A 19756-nucleotide genomic window follows, 5' to 3' on the forward strand; every position below is an offset into this window, starting at 1 on the left:
ATGGGAAGGTTTGTGAAATAAGAATATAAAAAGAGAGAACACAGTTACAGCCTGTATTCACTTGCTCACATCCGAAGGAAAATGAAAGGCTTAAACCTTGAAGTTGGTTTCCAGCTGAATGGTTGAAAAAAGTTGGAACATGGTGACAAAAGTCAAGTTTAAAAGTTGTGTAATTCTACATAAAGAAACACCAAACAAATAATCAGCTTAAGTGGTGACAGTTCAGCAACACTATTTGGGATATAAGAAGATCATCTAAACATAGAGTCGAGGTCAGACCTCCGTCAGTCCGTTTACACGACACCAGTTTGGGGATGCACTGCATACGCAAAGTTTTTAATCCGGCTCCCAAGGTGGAAAGATTCTTTCACGGCGAAAATCCCTCCTGCAGAGACTGCCAGGAGGCTACAGAGCCTGTTACTGCGCATGCACATCTCTCCCCCTCCCTCCTGCTCATCCAGTTGTAAACAAACATGGCGGCCGCGTAGTGGTCCGAACTGCGGTCCATATTCTAGTTTTATCGTCCAGATCAGTAGTTTAATAGTTGAGACTCACCCTGATAGCATCCGATGTGTCATCAGTCCATGCGGATGTCGGGTGCTCTCCATTTTCTTCCCGTTTATAGTGTATTGCTCTCTGCACACGTCTGTGTAGTTTCATTACAACATCAAGGGACAGCCCCCTCCAGTGGCCCGGCATACTAACTACATCTATGTCTCTGTGTCCGCTGCTGCAGCGTAAACGCACTCCTTTTTTGTAGCGGATTAGGTGTTGTCACGTGAAACGTTGTCATGTAACCAGGGCCCAAATAAACTAGAAAATAAACTTTTTAAAAAACTTTCAGAAAAAAATTGGGATTTTAATGAAGAAATACACAATTGTTATGCCTTCAACTTAAGCTAGATAAACATAAGCAATACAAAATATAGAGAAAAACCTTCAGTGGAGAATCAAAGAATCATTTTGAGGGCCAGAAATCAAAACCAGCACTGTTTGTGTGAGTTTCTTCAGGCTTTCAGAAAGCACTAACTTAGTCCTGTAAACCACTGCAGGGGTCTGAGGAAAACTCCATGTGAACACAGTTCACTCAAGACTGCAGCCACAAATCAGAGTTACACCTCCTACAAAGAAGAACGCTCACATAACAACAAGGCCAAGATGCTTTAGTACACAAACTCATTTAAGAGGTGAAAAAACAGTTTTCTGTGGTCTGACGGATCAAAATATGAAATTCTTTTGAGGAAACCAGGACATTATGTCCTCCAGACCAAAGAGGAACATAGCCATTCAGTTTGTTACCAGCAGCTGTGTTTACAGCTTCACTTTTATTTTCTGATTGAGCGATCAGACTGTCTAGTTTACATGAAGACTGAGTAAAGTGATCAGACTGATGGTTTATCTGCACTGAGAATATCCTCCCAATCAGTCAGTGGTTCAATCCCATAATGCTTTGTGACATGAACACATGGTCCACATCCAGCGTCACCAGGAAGTATCGAAGATGATTTGTTAACCGGACAAATGGGTCTGGAAAAGACCATAAAATGCCGTTGGTTCTGTGATTTGTCATCATCATTTGTACGGTATCACAGCCATCATTCTAAAATCTCCTTCCTTGAAACGTCACATGGCGCCGTGACGTAACAAACCAATGAAGACTCAGACCGGATCATTGGACACCAACTCCTCCAATCAGGTCCAAGATCTAATCGGATCCGATAGAAATGTTTACATGATGTGATTTGAGTGGGATCGATGTGTAATCTGATTACTTCTGGTCAATGCAACTGCAGTTACCGTTGTTGTTATATGCGGAAACTATCAGATGTGCTATAAAACAAAAGCAGACAGTGTGTGTGCTTTACAGTTTTTCTGTTTAGTTTCACTCTGTCCATCCACTATGGTGTTTAACTGTCTGAAGTCTGTGGAGTTCTAATAATATGAACACTCACTTGTCACAGGTTTAAAAACACTGTGTCTATACTGGCTGTTAAGCTAAGCATGGAATAAGAAAAAGATCAGCAGATTCTGAATGCAGCTCCTATGATCCAATATTCAAATGGATAGAATCAAGGAAAAGGAAAACTTTTAATACAAAGGTTTTGGAGAAACGAGACCCATGTGGAAATGTTGAAAGGCTGGATAATATGACCTCTTTAAGGCCGAGACTGAATGCCTCTATAATTAAGGACTATCTTCACACCCCTATTGCATTTAAATGAAGTGAGAATGTCTAGATGTGATAATGAAACTCCATCTATACAGGTTTCACTTATGAGCCCTGGCTCTGCTCGGAGTGTGCGCCGTTTTCCACAATGAGCCCGACATTCCTGACGTTGAATTATCAGCATGCGACTCCTCAGCAGCAGCCATTAGCAGGGAAGGTTTTCTCTCTTCAGGAGACGTGCTTCAGCACCTGCTCATTATAGGATGAGCTCACAGAGACATTATCTCCACACTGACATTTGAGTCGCAGCAAAGTGACGCAATCAACTGTTGACCTGCTGGCAGAAATAATAACTTTCCCGTCGACATGAAACGAAGAAGCCCCGTGAACGGGCTGCTGGAGCTGAGCTTTCTGACACCAACACAGTCAAACTGAAGGCTGCAGGGGAAAGAGCGTCGTCTGCAGCTTCATGGTGAATGACGAGAGGCAACATCCACCCTGACGTCTTTCACACCGAGTAATACTGCACTGAGTAAACTGTTGTGAGACTACAGTGTCTTCCAATAAGGTTGAAAGCGTCATGCTCCCAATGGTGTGTGAACTCCTGGCATGGCAGCCATCACTCCTGATGTCCAAGTGAAGTAAAACCAAGTGAGAACACTCAAACGGTAAAATGCGCATTGTAAATAAAGTCCACTTTCAAAACTACTGAAAGGTGAACCAAAGGCAAGGCAAATATATTTCTCTGGCAACATTCAGACAACAAGGCAATTGACAGTGCTTTATGAAGAAATAAAGGAAATCTACTAAACAAGGTGATTGATAAAGGCACAAAAAGGAGAATTAAAAAAAGCACACTTTTTTTTCAGTTAAAAGTAATAAAATAAGTAAAATCTATTGTTTAATGGAAAGCTTGAGCAAACAATAACTTCCAAAGAACAATAACCTCCTGCTCACTGCACGTGCATGATGACAAAGGTTCAAATAGTATTTCCACAGATGAAAGTAATGAAATTACAGAGGGGGCTGACCTCACCGACTGTCTGCTGCTACAGTAGAAGTTCTCCAGCACTCGTAGATGAAGACGTAGGCAACAAATGCCACCTTGATCTATTATTCAGTTAGACCCTGCTTACACGACAAAGTTTTCAAATTAAAATGCAAACCTTTTTAAAAACGCTCTGTCGTGTAAACGGCCGAAAACACTCAGGCTCCATTCCCTTGTAGACGGCGAAAAGGCTGCTACTACACATGCCATCCACAGTCGTAGTAAATAGTTCTCCTGCACATGCTCAGTAGATGGACAACAACAACAATGTTTGCCCTCAGGGTGTCATGACTCCCAGTCCATGTTCTCCTGGGACTTGGTAGTTTTTTTTTTTATAGATGAGAGTCACTGTAACAATCCACCTTGTACATCCATGTTCTCCCTTTGTTAATATAGTTATCTGCACGCATGTGTTTGTGGTTTCATTCTGAAAACAAACAACAGCCACTAGTGGCCCAACATGAAAAGTGCTTCGTTTTCAGTGTTTTAGCCATTGCCACATAAACAGACATCGTGTTCAGAATGTTGCTGTGTAGTTGTAAAACTTCTCTGAAACGAATATACAAAAAAAAAGTGTTTACACTTGAAACGTTGTGTAAACAGGTCACTGCTTCACTTCCACACAACCTCCACTAGTGGGAGCTGCAGAGGTTCAGAAAGCAATACTGCTCCCAGTAGCAGTACTCGAGTAAACTCCCTGCACGTGGACTTTTGTTTGAGAAATACCATGTCATTAAAGTAGAGCTGGACTAAATAAAAGGCTTCGTGTTAAAATTACAATCTGGTTGTGTTCTTCTCTACTTTCAAAGAGCTGGCCTTAGTTTAGGGGTGTTGGGAAATAAAAGGGTTGTTGGTTTAAAACAACCATTTGTTCCACTGTAAATCACTGTTACATAAACGTCACACACAGAAGTAAAGAGAAGGTTCCTACCTGTAGACGCTCAGTGGACTTTTCCTTCCATGACTCGTAGGAGGACTGGTAGAAACCTGGAGGAGGGACAAGCAGTCAGGAATCAGCAGAGGGCATTTTTACAGCTCTCTCTCTCTCATAAAGCACAAAAGGTCTGTGAGGAGCCATAATGTGGAAACAAACGATGGTAAACGCACAAGCAGCTGAAAAATTCAGTGAGCTCCAACTATTTGCAACGGCTGCCATGTCGTCTTAATTCATGTAACGCAGGTGAGAGCTTCCGCTCTGCAGACAAGCACACCATTGTTCGGACCAACAAAGAGCTGGCTGAGCAGTGAACGACTGGGCAGCCCACAAAAAATATAAGTCAACTTTTAAAGAGAGGAACAAATGGCTCCTACAGAGTGGAGCAACTTCAACGACAAACTTTCACACACACACACCCTGCCCCCCACCCGAAAGCCGAGGGGAACAGGCCCCGCAACCCCCCAAACCCCAATCAGGACTCTTCTACAAATTAAAATTTAACCACACTTCAGTCTCTTCTTGCATTTTCCATTGATAAACCACAATAGTTTACCCCTCAGGCTTCAGCTATCAGACAGCCTGTCCAGCGACAGAAGGGTTGTGGTTGCACCAGGAAGAGCGGTGAGGATTGACGCGTTGGGCAGTGAGGCCGGACAGACAGCGGAGGTGAAGGCTAACTTCATGACATGATGTGAAGTGAACATAGTTTGAAGATGGAGAAGTTGTGGATCTCAGAGAGTTTATACACGTAGACCAAAAACACTGAAGTCCTCAACAAGAAGGATCAGGTTTTTTTCTTTTCCCTCGATACACAAAAGGAAGTCGTTCCTGCCTGTGGAAGCTTTTAATTGGATAAGGAAGAAGACTCCTTATTTTTAAAGGCATTTATTACTTAGAAATGAATTATCTCTATTCAGAGAACCTGTACAACAAATAATCCATCTTGGGCTTGTTATTAAAGTATTCAGATTCTGCATCCAGAAGGTGATTACTGGATGGTAAGTCTAAAAAATATTTCCAGTTTACAACTGACATTTTAATTTCTTCAAACCTATGGCTTATGAAACTTTTTTTTTTTTTTTTTAATTAGCTGAAAGGCAACCGAACTGGCATATGGGAAAACATCTCAACATAATCTACAACAACAAGAGAGAGTTCTACTGGATAAACACACAACCAACAGCTAAATAAACACACAAGCTGCACAGATCAAAACTTATAAAAAACTTTCACTGCTTCTACAAACTGAGCAGCTCCACACAGGAAGCTCGTCCTGAAGCCACATCCCAAAGGCAGTCATTGTTCATCCCATTTTGTCATCAGCGTGTTTAAATTTAGTCAAGCCTGCAGTTTTGGATTATCCAATCGTCTCTGGAAACCCACGTTTGGTTCCTCTCTCACAGCTGAATGCAGCAGCTCCTTTCTCTGCCCTCAGGCTGGAATTTGTCGGGTCTTGTTCAGTGTGGAGGCTCTCAGGTAAAAGCTGGCTTCCACTTGCACTGCAGATCCTCTTTGACCCGGACTGCGTGAGAGTAAAGCCTGCAGCCGAGCCAGTGGAGACATGTTGGAAGAGCAAAGAGCAGAGAGGAGTGAGGTGAGACTGATGTGCCGATAGGACTGATGTCACAGGAAGAGGAAGGACTGCGCTCTGATGTTTGTTCCTCTTAATCTGTTTCCCATTGAAGGATTAACGTTGATCGGGATCGCACAGCACTTCATGACGTGGAGCAAACAAGCAGCAGACGAGCCATCACAGGTCCTTTAATGCCACATCTTCAAACAAACACCAGGGCAAAGGCAGGAACCTGATGGAGAAGCAGGTAAAAGCGCAGACACATCTAGCAGTTGTATTCAAACCTTTTTCTCATATTTTACAAAATTAACTTTATAATAGCTTTCTAACAGTAATATGTGTCTCCATAGCTTGTACATCACGCCTCAGAAGTGAAGAAAGTCCATCATCTCCCTGCAAGCGCAACGTTTTATCGCGAATGTGTGCTCATACAGCCGATTCAGAGATTTTCCCGTTAACTGGGGAAAGAACATTCCCTCAGGTAACATGTTGTTGGACCTCTGACACCTATGTGAAATTGCTGAGAAACTGTATAATATGGGACCTTTAAGTCAACAGGTGACATTGTGTCCATTCAGTTGAACCACAGCATGAAAAAGTAGCCCTTACCCCCCCAAGACAAACGCCAACAGGACCGACATCACCTCTAACAAACAACGCAGTTCTAATAAACAAAGCATTCCCCACACAGACACGGAATGGGAGCTGCGAGTCAATTTACTCTGAGGAGGGGAACACTGCTAACTTATATCACCTGCTCACTGCAGCTTCACCAGAACTAGAGCAGCTGGACCACATAGTTCATTTATAGAGGCTGAATTTATTCCCTTCAGGACCTCAGAAGAAAGTGTGATCCTCTTCCTACACACCTGTGACACTGAGCATCTCTCTGAAACCGGTCACAAGTGTGAAACTGGTGGTGATCCATTATGTCCTGTTGCAAAGTCCTGCAAATTAATACAAACATGATATATTTTGGTCCGTTACAGGAGTGGCAGAGTTGTACAGCAGTTAGCACCTTAAAGCATGAAGGTCCCTGGTTTGTAGCTGCTGGCTTGTGAAGTTTCCATGTTCTTTCTGTGCCACTATAGATTTCCTTTGGGTACTCTGGTTTCCGCACACAATCCAAAGACGTCCATGATAAGTTGAAGCTAAAAACGACTCTCTCCCACACAAACTGCCTCTGTTGTCAAAGCAGAGGTCTTCTTCTGGGTCCACAGGGGTCGGGGCACTTCTGTTGTTGGTTGCTATCTTAAGTGACGGTATTGCGGGCCTTTTGACGATGGATTTGATGTAGTTATCGAATGTGTGCTGAATAAGGGAGCTTTACTCAGTTGTTCTAAAACTGAACATCTGAAAGCCCGAAAGTACACTCTCTTTTCCGATACTGGATACTGGTCAGACTGCCATAAAGAGGAAAAATACCTCAGCCACAGAGCAGCAGGAGCAAACAGAAACACGTCCTTCAAAGAATCTAAAACTGTCACAAAGAAAAAGCTTCTCACGAGAGTACAGACTTCAGAAGGAGCCACTCTCAGGCAGAAAAACTGGCGTCACTTTGGTAAACATGGTCCCGCCATCGTGCTGGGTTGGTTTCTTCTGCATTCTGCCTGTTCTGTGGAGCTGGAGCTTGTTCATATCCCCAAACACATCAAAACAGGCAGCCCTTCACAGGAGGAAATGACACAGCGTCACCAAAACCAACAGTGCCACCATTCCTGAGGTTGTTAAGCTGTCGGTCTGAAAACTACCACTGACAGTGGACCTTTGGCCACGGCTGCTCTGTAATTAAATGCCAGAGAATTCAGTGTTTTTCCTTGTCTGCTCCTCGGAAAATACATCCAGGCTCTAAATATGGCTGCTGCCCTGCCCTCTCAGGCCTGATGCCCTCCTGTTCCATTCCTCATGCCACATCTGGTGAGTCCACCTCAGAGTGAACAAAAGGTTAAAGCCACAAATCGTAATGAGACATGTAGTCAAAGTGAACAGAAAAATGATTGTGGTGGGATCATCGAGAGCCAGAGGTAAATGTGTCACTGCTTCCAAATGGTGCAAGTTGGTTTTGGAGATGTGACGAGTCAACATATAATTCAAAATGAATAAAAAACTACACACAAACACTCCCAGTAGGTAGAACATGCCAATGGAACAGAGGTCTTTCTCTTGCTCCTAATCTAAAATTTAAACTGGGATGTGGGTGTTTTTTATTTTCCTTTCTCCATTACGTGTTTCTTCATGTCGTCCAGCAGGGTTTCAGAAGTGGAACAGCTTGACAACTTTGACCTTGGTTTTCATGCTTTTTTTGTTTCCGACTTTCACCCTGTGGTCAGTTGTATCATAATCTTGCACATTGAAGTGAAATTTGATTTCAACCGTATGTTATGTTTTGAGCATGACTGGATGCCTTTTGTGAGGAACCGTACCTTCCTGTCCGGATTGGATCTTCTCTGAGGGAGGAAAAGACATGCTGTCTGTGGAGATGAAAGTCTCTGCAGGTGGAACAGGATCACCGTGCAGAAAGATCAGTAAATCGGTGCGAGTGCTGTGCTGCACTGTGACTCTACAAAGCTGTTTGATGCGACTGAGTTTTGGTTTAAAAGTTCAAGGGCAGTACAGCAAATGTTTCAGAAAGCTTTAGTTTTTTTTCTGTTCTGACGGAGACGTTCTGAAAATGCTGAGCTCTGGTATTAAAAAGTCCTGAAATAGTGCAGAATATCCCTGTTTTCATATAAAAACGTAATGAGATTTTCGTCTATCGTCTCCTCTTCCAACCGGACTCAAACTCTCTACACACACTTCAACGCACAAACTTCACCTCTACTGAGTGGGCGGGAGTTCTAGAGCAGTAGGACTCATCTGGTTGGTCAATTATGTTGACATGCATCGTTTATCTCCATGAAATATGTATATTGTGCACATTAATATTGCAGTGACGATAAATTTGGCCCATCACGTCTGCAGCGAGTAGATTTATGACAATCTTTTCTTGCTCTGTCTCTTTCTATCCTCTAAACTCAAACCACAACTGCAGAAACTCTCCACCTCGGAGTCTGGATCTGCAGGGTTCGTCCTGCTAAAGGAGTTTCTCATTTTCACCTTGCTCATTTGGTTTTCTTTTCTTTGTAAAAGCGCCGTCAGATGATTGTTTTGTTTGGCACTACATAAACAAAATAGAATTGAATAAATATATATTAAATTATGCAGCTCTACTGGAGTGAACTAATGAGCATGTGGGCAGCTCTGTAAGCCGTAATGAAAGAGACAGAGGATGAAGTCTTCCTAGCAACTGCTCCTGACGCTAATTGTGTTCTCACAGTGAACATGACGTGCTCGGTGGATACTTCATTTATCTGCTTCACCATGTTTCCTAATGCCATGCAAAAGGACAAACTCATTTAATCTGACAACACCACATGGAAAATGTGCCCACCCCACCACTCTAAAAGGAAAAGTCATTTCAAAGGCTTTGAAGCTTCTCATAAATATGTCTTAAACTCGCTCTTATAATCATGACTGCTTATGAAACGCTTGGGATAATAACCTCTTATAATAACCTCGCGTTCATCAAATTAACAGCTCAAAGCTGAGAACATATTACCAAAAAAAAAGAAGAAAAAAGCCTGAAGAGTTAATATGCCAGAAACCAGACTGCAGGGATGAAAGGTTCGTCCACAAACCAGAACGTATTGCTACTGTTCATCAACGAGAACCGCTGTGTTCCTTTCTCAATGCAAACTGAATTCTGAGGACGAAGTAGCTGTTTCAGAATGGTAAAAATGAAAATATTCACTTGACTTGTTTTCACTCGGATAGAACCAGATATCTACTGGCTGACGGTCAGTGGATATCCCGAGTTAAAGCCACCTTCAACTAATCCTCCCAAGCCTCGTCAACTCAGACCAAAGCCCAACCAGCCTCTGCCAGTCCCAAACAATCCAAACCAGAGGTTGCATTAGATTTTGATGACGAGCCGAATCAAAAGATTCTTAAGCAAACTGTTTCCATGAACTTGTGCCTGGACAAAGAGGTTTCAACGTGTCTCTGCCACCTGCTGGGGTCGTTCTGGTGTCACTCGGCTTGGATGCAAACCTTCTGCTGCTATTGACTGAAAGCGAGTCGCTGGAGTCCAGCTGAAGGTTTGGACTGTGGTTGTGGCCGGCGCAGTGGTGTAGGGGTTGGCGTGCCTTGTTGTTTGGGTTAGGAGCCTTTTTGCATCTGATGGAGTTTGCATGTTCTCTCCATGTGTGTGTTGGAGTTTCCTTCCACAGTCCAAACACATGATTTTGAGGTTAAGTGGTAGTTTGTTTATTTGTCCTGGACTGGCGCCCTCTGAAGCGTCATTCTGCCTTTGGAGGATCAGCAGCAGCAACACAGAGATAGATAAAGCAGTTCAGAGGATGGATGAATGGAAGTCATTGATTTTGTGTTGAAACCATGCTCAGCTGGAGAATCACAAGCATCTTATCCATGGTTGTGATCAACAGTTTGTCAGGCTCCTTGAAAGTGGACTCTCTCATCACTTACTTCAACCGGGAGAGAAACACAGCCCGAAATGTGAAGTTAGCTTGAAATGGTAATGACTAATAATGGCACAAAAACAACGAGCCAGACAGAAAAATTGGAAACATGTTTTCCTTTAAGCTCCCATTCAGATACGATTTCTCCTTATTTCCCAATTCAATGTTTAAAAAGCAGCGTGTTGGTTTCCTCTCAGCCCTTCGATTGGACGTGAGGACACAGGCTCAACCCAGGGTGGTGGTTGAACTGAAGGGGTCAACGCTCCTCGTCCAACCCGACTTTGTGACCTGCCTGCTCCCACTGGACTGGAGTTGATTCTGACAAACGCACTTATACTCCAACCATATTTTCTTTTTCTTTTTTTAAACAAACAAACTGAAAATTAACATAAAGAGGACAAGCCTGCGACTACAACACCACGAAGCTTTTCTGTGTGTTACACAGCGAGGACCCAAACCCATGAAGCATGCACTATTTAATGCAGCAGGTCAAGTCAAGCCACAAAAATCCGGACAAATCTGTGCAACAGAGCGCAACAAGAGTAAAAAAAGAAAAACAAAAACTGAATTAATCTGTACAGAAAGGAAGACTTGTTCATGTAAAACTAATGTGTTTGGAGCTCAAGTGGGAAAAATGTTCCTCTTGTTGATTTGTATCTTTATTCTAGCACAAAGCCGAACTAACAACGGCCTGTTTTTCCATCGTTCTGTACAGAAACTCACATCATGACCAGTTTTCTTCCACTGCATCCACCAAAAGCAGCTCCACCAATCACAGCTGACGCCGATATGTCCACACATGTTGGAGGATTGTAAATTATCAGCTCACTGCGATCAGACCCCTTAAAATCTGATGTAAGCACTAAAAACTTTTTTTTATAAAATAAAGAAATCAAACAGTTTGCTCCACCATCACTTACACAGCACACCGCAGACGGGAAACAGATATTTCTTCATTATCATTAAATACACAAAGACCAACCACAAGAGGATGAGGTGCTACAGAATCAACACAAAGAAAAACCCAATAATCTGAAGGAGTTGAACAAATAATGTGCCATTTGGAAAAAAACAATGTCCTGAATGTTCACCGTGCTGCTGTTTTAACAGTGTTTTGACATAAAACCATATCAGCCATTTGTCCCACAGACTCAACTGTTACGTTCCTCATTTTGAAGATTTATGAATCAACTTCAACGCTGAGATCATGACAAATAGTGAAAAGTCTGGGGAAAGCTACCTCGTGGATCTCAAGCCTATATTTGTTGAGTTGAATAAGAATTTATTATATTCAAACATGAAGTAGCACAAAGAGACTCCTATAGTGTTGCAGCCCACTAAAGCATGTTTTATGATTGACGCATCGTGCGGAACAATTACGTAATTTTAGCAGCCACGCCCCCTCGCAGGACCATTCTCAAGCAGAAGATTTCTAATTTGTGCGCCTCCAAATGTGTCTAACTACACAGATGGAGAAGCGTGGAAAAAATGGAGGCGCTGAAGGAGGAGGAGGACTGAAGTTTTTTGTTTTAAAGAGACTAGAAAACATCGTCAAGGAGAAATGGACCCACAGAGACACAGAAAACTCAAGATTTCACTCTGTTGTTGCCGACATGCTGGAAAATATCCCAGACCAAAACAAAGGAAGCATTCAAACTTAAAATGTACCGACTGCTTTATGAGGCTGCTCAGCCAGATGTATCATAGCTGATGTCTCGTTTATAAATCAAACACAGATAGATGTCATTTTACATACTTTTGTTGATTTTATTTTCTCAGGTCATTATCCCGCCAGAGTACTTGTCCCCGTGGTGTGAGGAAGAATTATTTAAAGGCATTTGGAGCGGATCACCAGCAGGATCACCCGTTGGCGTTGAGGAGTAGAAGAAGTCCACTACTTCCACTCTAGTTCTTTGGTAGACGTGTGTTGGCGATACACTGCCCCATGCAGTTTGGGATCAGATGCCAAGCAGACTATAAAAGCTACAGGCGTTCTCTCGTGCAGATTGTGCGCATCACGGTCGTGCAGAAACCATAATCCAGCCTTTTCCTGAGCTTCGTGTTGTCTCATAAACGCTGCCAACATCATCGCTGAGGTCCGATTGTTTATTCAGCTGTAGCTGGAACGATCGAGCCGTTCACGAAGTGTAATTAAAAGGATCCGTTTGTGGACTTGTGGTCATGACTAATGGGCATCTCCATCAGGAGATGGTTTGTGTGTGAAGTCTTTTCACCTGTAATCTGCTTTACTCATCAAATCAAAACCATTCGAAGTATTCACTTCACAAGTAACAAGTGCTGCTCCTCAAGCTGTGCAAATTATCAAGGTTTATTAAATACAGCTAGAAACAATAAGACTCACCAAAACCTTTGCACTTCACATAAAATTTCACAAATAATGTGACCAACTGAACATCACAGTCCCACTAATGAGCAGGAAATGGAAATGAGGCCACTGTGGTTTCATTGTTGTCTACTATGCAGGGCACCGGGTCATGTGTTTGTAGTAGTAATCACTTTGTGGGCGACAATCAATAGGAAGCTCAGCGACAATGTGGGATCAATACGGAGAGGAGTGTCAGGGGGTCATCAGGATTTGATCACATCCTCCCTGTGTCCCGCAGTCAGCTGGAGGCTTTTTTATGATGAGCCCACCTTACGGTCCGTTTCCCTCAGCTTGGTTTAAATCACACTTAAGTAGAAAAACCAAATGACAAACAGCTCAGATCACTCTGTTAGAAAAGGACTGCAGGATGTAAGCAGACAGCACTTTGGGCCTCTTTATGGAGATTATATGACAGGACTGGTCTTCTTTTTCACTGACTGGCCGTCTTAGAGCTCAGATATGTGTACAACCGCAGGAGCTTCAGACACCTGAAATCTTGCCCGTTGCATTCAGATTACACTGGAAACAATTTCCTCTTTGCTCAAACTATAAGCAGAGTGATGCTTTGTTCCATGTCATCCTCTCAAGTAATTGTAAGAAACTCTGGATGACGGACAGTTTATTTCTCCTGGTGTCCCCACGTGAGCTTTTGCTTCGATCTTTTGGCAGCAGCAACTCCAACAGGCCATTTGCTTCTTGTTGCTTGCATCTTGGTGACCATGAGGTTTTGTCCTCCACAATAAAGCACAGCAAGCACACAACAGTGGATGGGGAGGGCTTTGCATCAACTTGTTTGGATTCTTCTCAACTGGAAGTGGTGAGTACAACACATCCTTTAAGTCCATGATGGCCTAGTGGCTAAAGAGAAGCAATATTATTATTCTGTAGTTAAGGTTAACTCTGCGTCACCTCTCTCTTGTGTGTTTAAATGAGGCAGCAGTATTTTCCACTCAAGCAGTTTTATCTCCAGCTGTTTGCAGGGCCTCAGTGCGGCCAGCTACAGCCCCTCGTTGTCTGGCTTGGTTAACAGGGTGGTTGAACCGGCAGGTTTGGCTTCACACCATTTGGGATTGTATTCACCGATGAATCTCTTCTCCACCCTAATTTTCCTCTAATTGGTGCTGTGCATGGAGCCTGACCGCGTGAGGGAGGGTGCGTCATATAATCCCTGCATGAACAGCAATTTTAAGCCTCTCCCAGTTTTCCTAAGTAGCAGAAGTGAAAGGTATCACTGATTCTGCCTCCGTCAAGTGAAGCTGCTTGCAGCGCCAAACGCCTTCCATCTGAGCCTGGCGGGAAAGGTTGATGCTCGACTTCTTCTGGGCAAATTTACCTCCTCAGTAAACACACAGAGAAGAAGAGTAGTCAAAGTGTTGATGGGTGTAATATGAGCTCATTGTAGGTAAAGGTCATACGATGGATAACGACCCTGAGCTCCTGCAGTGGAAACAATGTCGTAAGTGTTTGTGTAAAACACGGCAGTAATGTGAAAAACAGGAGGGAGGGCTGCAGGAGCCGTAAAACTTTAACGGCTGATCATCGCTCCCGCTGAGGAACACTGGAGGTAAATCTGCACACACACACATTCAACAATCCTGGATAATAAGGGTGTTTTGTTTTTTTCAGTCGACTGCAGCGTGTGTTCAGTTTCCATTGTTCGACTGTTTTACTGCTGCTTCATGAGGCGCTCGACACCGCGCTGCATCCAAACGTTCTCCAAGAACATGACATCTCAGGAGGCAATTATTTAATACTTTTGCAGGCAGATTGTTTGGTAAAATCTACAATTTGAATCATTATTGATTGAGTTTGAGTTGATTATCTGATAATGACCTCCGGTCTCACTGTGTGGTACGGTACACTGTGGCAGAGATGGAGGAGCTGCAGAGGGTGGCAACGTCTGCACAAAGGACCATCGGGTGTAGCTTTCCATCCCTCAGGGACATCTACATCACCAGATGCAAAGACGGAGCCACCTGCATCCTCCATGACCACACCCGCACAGGAAGTGCTCACCCTCCTGCCGTCCTCAGATTGAGGAACCCCTCCTGCTGCTGTATTTGCATTGTGGCCCTGACCGTCCCCCTGAGATGATGTTCCTGCTGCGCAATACTGTGTACGTTACACTTTTTTTTTTATCTTAGTTTATTGCATTTTCACTTTAGCTTCATTTATTTGTATTTGGTTGTATTTGGTTTGGTATTTGGTTGTATTTGGTTTTTTGTTTTCTTTATCTTTTTTTATTGCTATGCACCATGATCTGGGAAAGTGTTTCATTCTTATCACGTCACGTTGTTGTAATGACAATAAAAGGAGTCAGAGTTTTCTCCAGGTCTTCTAGTTTTCTTCCCACAGTGTAAAAACCTTTGTGTGTCCTGTGATGGACTGTGAGCCTGCCTTCACTCCCTGTGAGCTGGATCAGATCAGCACACTCAGACTCTGAGCTGGAGGATGGATGAATGGATGTTCGTTTTCGAGCTGGACCCGTTCCAGGGCTTTCCTCTGATGGGGGTAATAAAGTCGCATTAAAGCTCAATGAAACATGGTTTGAACCACACTGAGGACGCCTCTGATATTCTATGTCTCTGATTTAACTGAGACCAAACCGTCATAAAGTGCAGCACAAAGAAAACGATCATATTCAGGCCAACGTCTGATAATATCACAGACTGAGTAACATCACATCTTTGTATTTCAAAAAAACAAAAAAACAAAACTGAATTACAAACTAAACTCAATTAAAGGCAGTTATTTGACCTTTTAAACATTCAACAATTCAGGTTTTTGAAATCCTATTATGTCAGAGGTTAGTCAATTGCCCATAATTAATGTTGGGGTTTTTTTTGCTTTCAGGTGTGTTTGGACTGAACCTGCAAGACTCTTCAGGTATTTTCCACTGATGAACGTCATTCTGGATTTGCGACTAAGTGTTTTTGTGTTTTTTAAGATGTGTTTTCATTCCCAGCCAGTTATTTCCTTGCTGTCATTAACTTGAATTAACTTTTTTTTTTTTTAAAACAACACAATTCCTTCCTTTGCAGATTTCTCAGTCAAACATAAGCTTTTGAATAATCCCTGGCTCATCGCTGCGGTCGAAGATAAAACTGAGTGTGTGAACAGTGGGAGGTACAGGAAACAGAACAGTCCTGATCACTCAGGTGGTAAAGACGTCACCTTCATCCCATCCAGCATGTTTCCTTCATGATCACACTTCCAGTCAACACATTTTCTTATACCTTCATTCACGAGGGAGCTTCTGTTTGAGTTGTAAGGCAACGCTACACACACGCACGTACGCACACACACACACTTCTTTACAAGCCCACAAACAGAGGCCTGGTTCATTTACAGCCAGATTAAAGCTTCTGAGGTGGAGCGGGTGGAAAAGATTATTCCTGGTAAGCAAGAAAAAAAACCTTAAGCTGTCCATTAATAAGACGAAGAGAGTGTTATTTATGAAAGTGGCCTCAGGGCTCATTGGCTCACACAAGACACACAGTATTTTCAGTGTGGAGCATTCAGAGCGGTGACTCTGCAGCTCCTGCGAGGTGCAGACCTGTGGCACGCCGTGTACTCGCTGCTTTTCCACCTCAGGATTACAACACGCTGGGAGAGGAATGGAAGCAGAATTTCAGATCAGCTTATAAGGAATGTCTGAATCAAAGCCTTGTAAATCCAAACCGGTGAGGGCTGCCGCGCAACACTGAGCCGAAGCTCGGCTTAGCAGCAAAAGGTTGCCAGGAAACGGAGCGGACTTACAGGGCACCTATTGACACACACTCACACACGAACGTGAGAATAACAGAGCCCTGTGACCTCTGACCCCGAGGGAGTGTCAACCCACCGGAAGTGTCTTCACGAGAGGCCACATGATGGACTGACCTCACATTAGGGCTGCACAATGTAACGCAAGTTCATCATCATCAATATCAATCTAATTTAAGTTTTCATGCACATTCATGCTCAGATGAATCCTCGTGCACTAGATCGTGCTCATTTCAACATCAAACCTGGAGACGACGGGAGAGAAGAACTCAAATCAAGAAAATTTACAGACAAATTAAATTAACAAGCTCAAACAGGTGAGGGCTCCACTTTCTCCTGCAGCTGCAACGGCAAACAGAAACCATCCAAGTTCACACCATTTACAAGTAACAGAAACGCAACAAGCCACCTGAAACTGTATTCAGAAAAGTTCTGTGTAATCTGAATCTTAAGCCTGGAAGGTTTTCGAGTCCTGAGCTGGCCTGTTTCAATACAACACGGTGAGGTGTAACTTTCATATGTGGGCTGTTTATGTGACAGTTTGACAACTTGTTGCTCGTATTCATTTGGCCTGGATACTTCTGTCTCTCCGATCGTTTAGTAGAACAATGCGAGCAAAGGGCCCAACAGCTATTTTTCAAAGAATCCCTTTCATATAGAAAATATATGAAATCACTTGAACAATAATAAGAAAATAATTTAGATTTTAATTCAAAGTGATTCTGTGGCTTTTTGAGAGCCTGTTACAGACCCCAGGACCACTGTTCTGGACTTGTAGAGCCCACCAGCAGCCAGCTGAGGTCCTGAACCTTTAACACGCCTGTCCTACATTCATCTCTTGCCTTCCATAGCAACCCCCTTTTCCCAGGACAGAGGCTCCCTCCCCCCCAGAGCATTTAAATGGGGTAAAGGCGAGGGCCAGCCCATTTCAGGGGAGCGGGCTGAAGAAAAGGCCGTTTCTACGGAAACTGAGTGTTCACTGTTCTTTCATGGTTGCCACTTGGCAACAGTTGACTGTCGGTATTTCAAAATGCTGCTTTCCAAGCTTGCCTGCGTGCCACCGAGAGACATACATGTGCGCACACACACACACGCGCGCACACACGCGCGTGCGCACACAAACACAAACCAAGTGAGAAAAAAAGGCTGCAGTTAGTGTCCGTGCAGCAGATGCATTGTTGCTTCTGGAGTCAAAAGCCAGAGCTGTCTGACATCACAGAGCTGATATTTCATTTCAGGCGTGCTTCGAGGTCCATTCAGTTCCAATCCTAATCCGGGATGAATGAGCACCTGTCTGACTGCAGGCGAGCAACACAAAGCGCTCTTCAGCGGCGCTCCAGCACAGACTTCACAGCCGCTCCTTACATCTGCCATACATCTCCACCGCACACAAGCTCTCCTGCAAACATGTGTCGGGACTTTCAATCCCAAGTTCAGAGCTGCCTGCCTACCCGCCAGCAGACGGATCCAGACAGCCCCCGCCGCTCCATCTCCTTTTCCAGATGGAGGACACGCCCTCCTGTGCCACACCCACTCACCTGTCTGTCCTCCGTGAGACACGGAGAAGCAGGCTGCCGTCAACACCAGCTGTTTTCCAACTGACACAAACTCTCACACTCCCCTGGCTCCTCCACGCACACCCCCACCTCTCTCACCCAACCCCCACCCTCGTGTCTGGCTGGTCTTTTCAGCCTTCTCTCCTCCACCAAACAAAGGAGGCACGGCCATTTTCCCTCCTCCCCTGCGGAGAGCAGGGATGGGGGGCCTTGGGAGGGGGCATCAAACCTGCATACCACCAAAAACTTTCACAACTCGGCACAGCAGAATTTTCCCCACATGCAAAAGTCATGCAAACTGCACCCGAACAGAGCAGTCAGAGCAGAGTGCAGGTGCAGTGTGTCACAATGGAGAGTTTACTGCCATTTACTTCTGTAAGGTTGTGTTTGACATGTGCACCTTTAAAGCTGCAACGTCCCAGCGATGAGTCCGACTCCCGTCAGCTCTTCCCAGATCCAGGTCACAGAGATAAAGCAGTTATTCTGCTTTTCTCAGTGTCCGAGAAGCTGAAATAATAGGACAGCAACGTAGAGTCTCATCTCTGCCCACACACACTTCCTCAACTCTTTCCCTTCTCCACATGTTTTGGCCATTTATCCTCCTTTATGAAGATCATATCTTCAGGTTTTCCTCACTTTCACAGTCCTTCGCTCGAAAAGATGCCAAAAAATACTCATCCCATGTGAACAAACGGGAGCAGAAGCACCGGATCGCCTGTCAGAACTATTTACACATCCTGGATCAGTTTACCAAAGTCCAGCGGAACAATGTGTGCTCTTAGTCTTTTTTCACTGAACGTAAAACAAGCTGTAAACATAGTCAACAGCATTGTGTGGCGCTGTCAAACTCTTAAACGCACCTTATTTTTAATCCGATAGAACTGGGAACTGAAATCTGAACTCATTCACAACAATCCTGCTTCCTGGAGACTCTTTATATTCAAACCCTCCAGTTATGTCAGGGCAGATTGTCCCAGCACAAGAGCAGCTACAACAGCAGATATTTGATATAGATTTCCCTATCAGTAAAAAAAAAACACGGTGATGAAATCCTTCCTAAATCTCTCAGACCAAACTTGAACTTCCGACAGCTTCATCTGAAGCCTCAAACACATGAAGAGTAGAGGACGTTTCAATCAGTCAAGAAACACTCATGAACATTTTATGTGGAACAACAGTCTGTGATTTGGCTTTGGAAAGGACTAAATAAGGACATTACGCACTCCAGTAGGACTGCTGGGTTTGACGATTTATCTAAATGCAGGCAAGAAAAACAAAATGTCGAAAACTGTGAAGAAGTGAAAGTGAGAAGCAGCAACTTTGTCAGCGTCTTATTTCTATTTATATCTTTACTCTCTCACCGGACGTGAATGATTTTCTGCAGTTATGGTCATTTATGTCAACAATATTCAACACCAATGCTATTCCCAAGCATCTTGACTCAAAGCGCGTGTCGTCTGGTTCCTGGTGTGGTGCTCAGCTATGTTCCGGTTGAATCCATCACCTCACTCAGTTCAACAGTGTTGGAGGTTAGAGGAGGCTTCAGGCCAGCAGAAAGGACTCAGCTCTGGGTGATGGTGCAGGAATGTCAGTGTTCCGTTTTCTGATGGAGCTCTCATCCTCTCTTCACGAACGTAGTGACAAAGCCCTTCTCATCAGTGTCACCCTATCTGAGCGGCCGGCCTCTTTCTCTCGGGGCTCGCTTCAGCTCCACATGGCCGTGGGAAATGATACGGGAGCCATACATGCACCAGGGAACAGCCAGACAATGGGATCTGCAGACAGACACCAGGGTGAGGTCTGAGAA

The 19756-nt window shown here is 44.0% G+C and overlaps 1 long non-coding RNA gene across 1 annotated transcript in view; it reads right to left on the minus strand.

Moving 5' to 3' along the window:
- Positions 1-19756, minus strand: part of LOC308108453 — a 43105-nt gene that overhangs the window by 15022 nt on the left and 8327 nt on the right. The window contains exon 2 of the long non-coding RNA XR_013935277.1: positions 4147-4202. This is a non-coding gene — a long non-coding RNA (uncharacterized lncRNA). The remainder of the gene's footprint in view (positions 1-4146; positions 4203-19756) is intronic.

This window comes from Lipophrys pholis, assembly GCF_963383615.2.
Source record: "Lipophrys pholis genome assembly, chromosome: 4".
NCBI lineage: Eukaryota > Metazoa > Chordata > Actinopteri > Blenniiformes > Blenniidae > Lipophrys > Lipophrys pholis.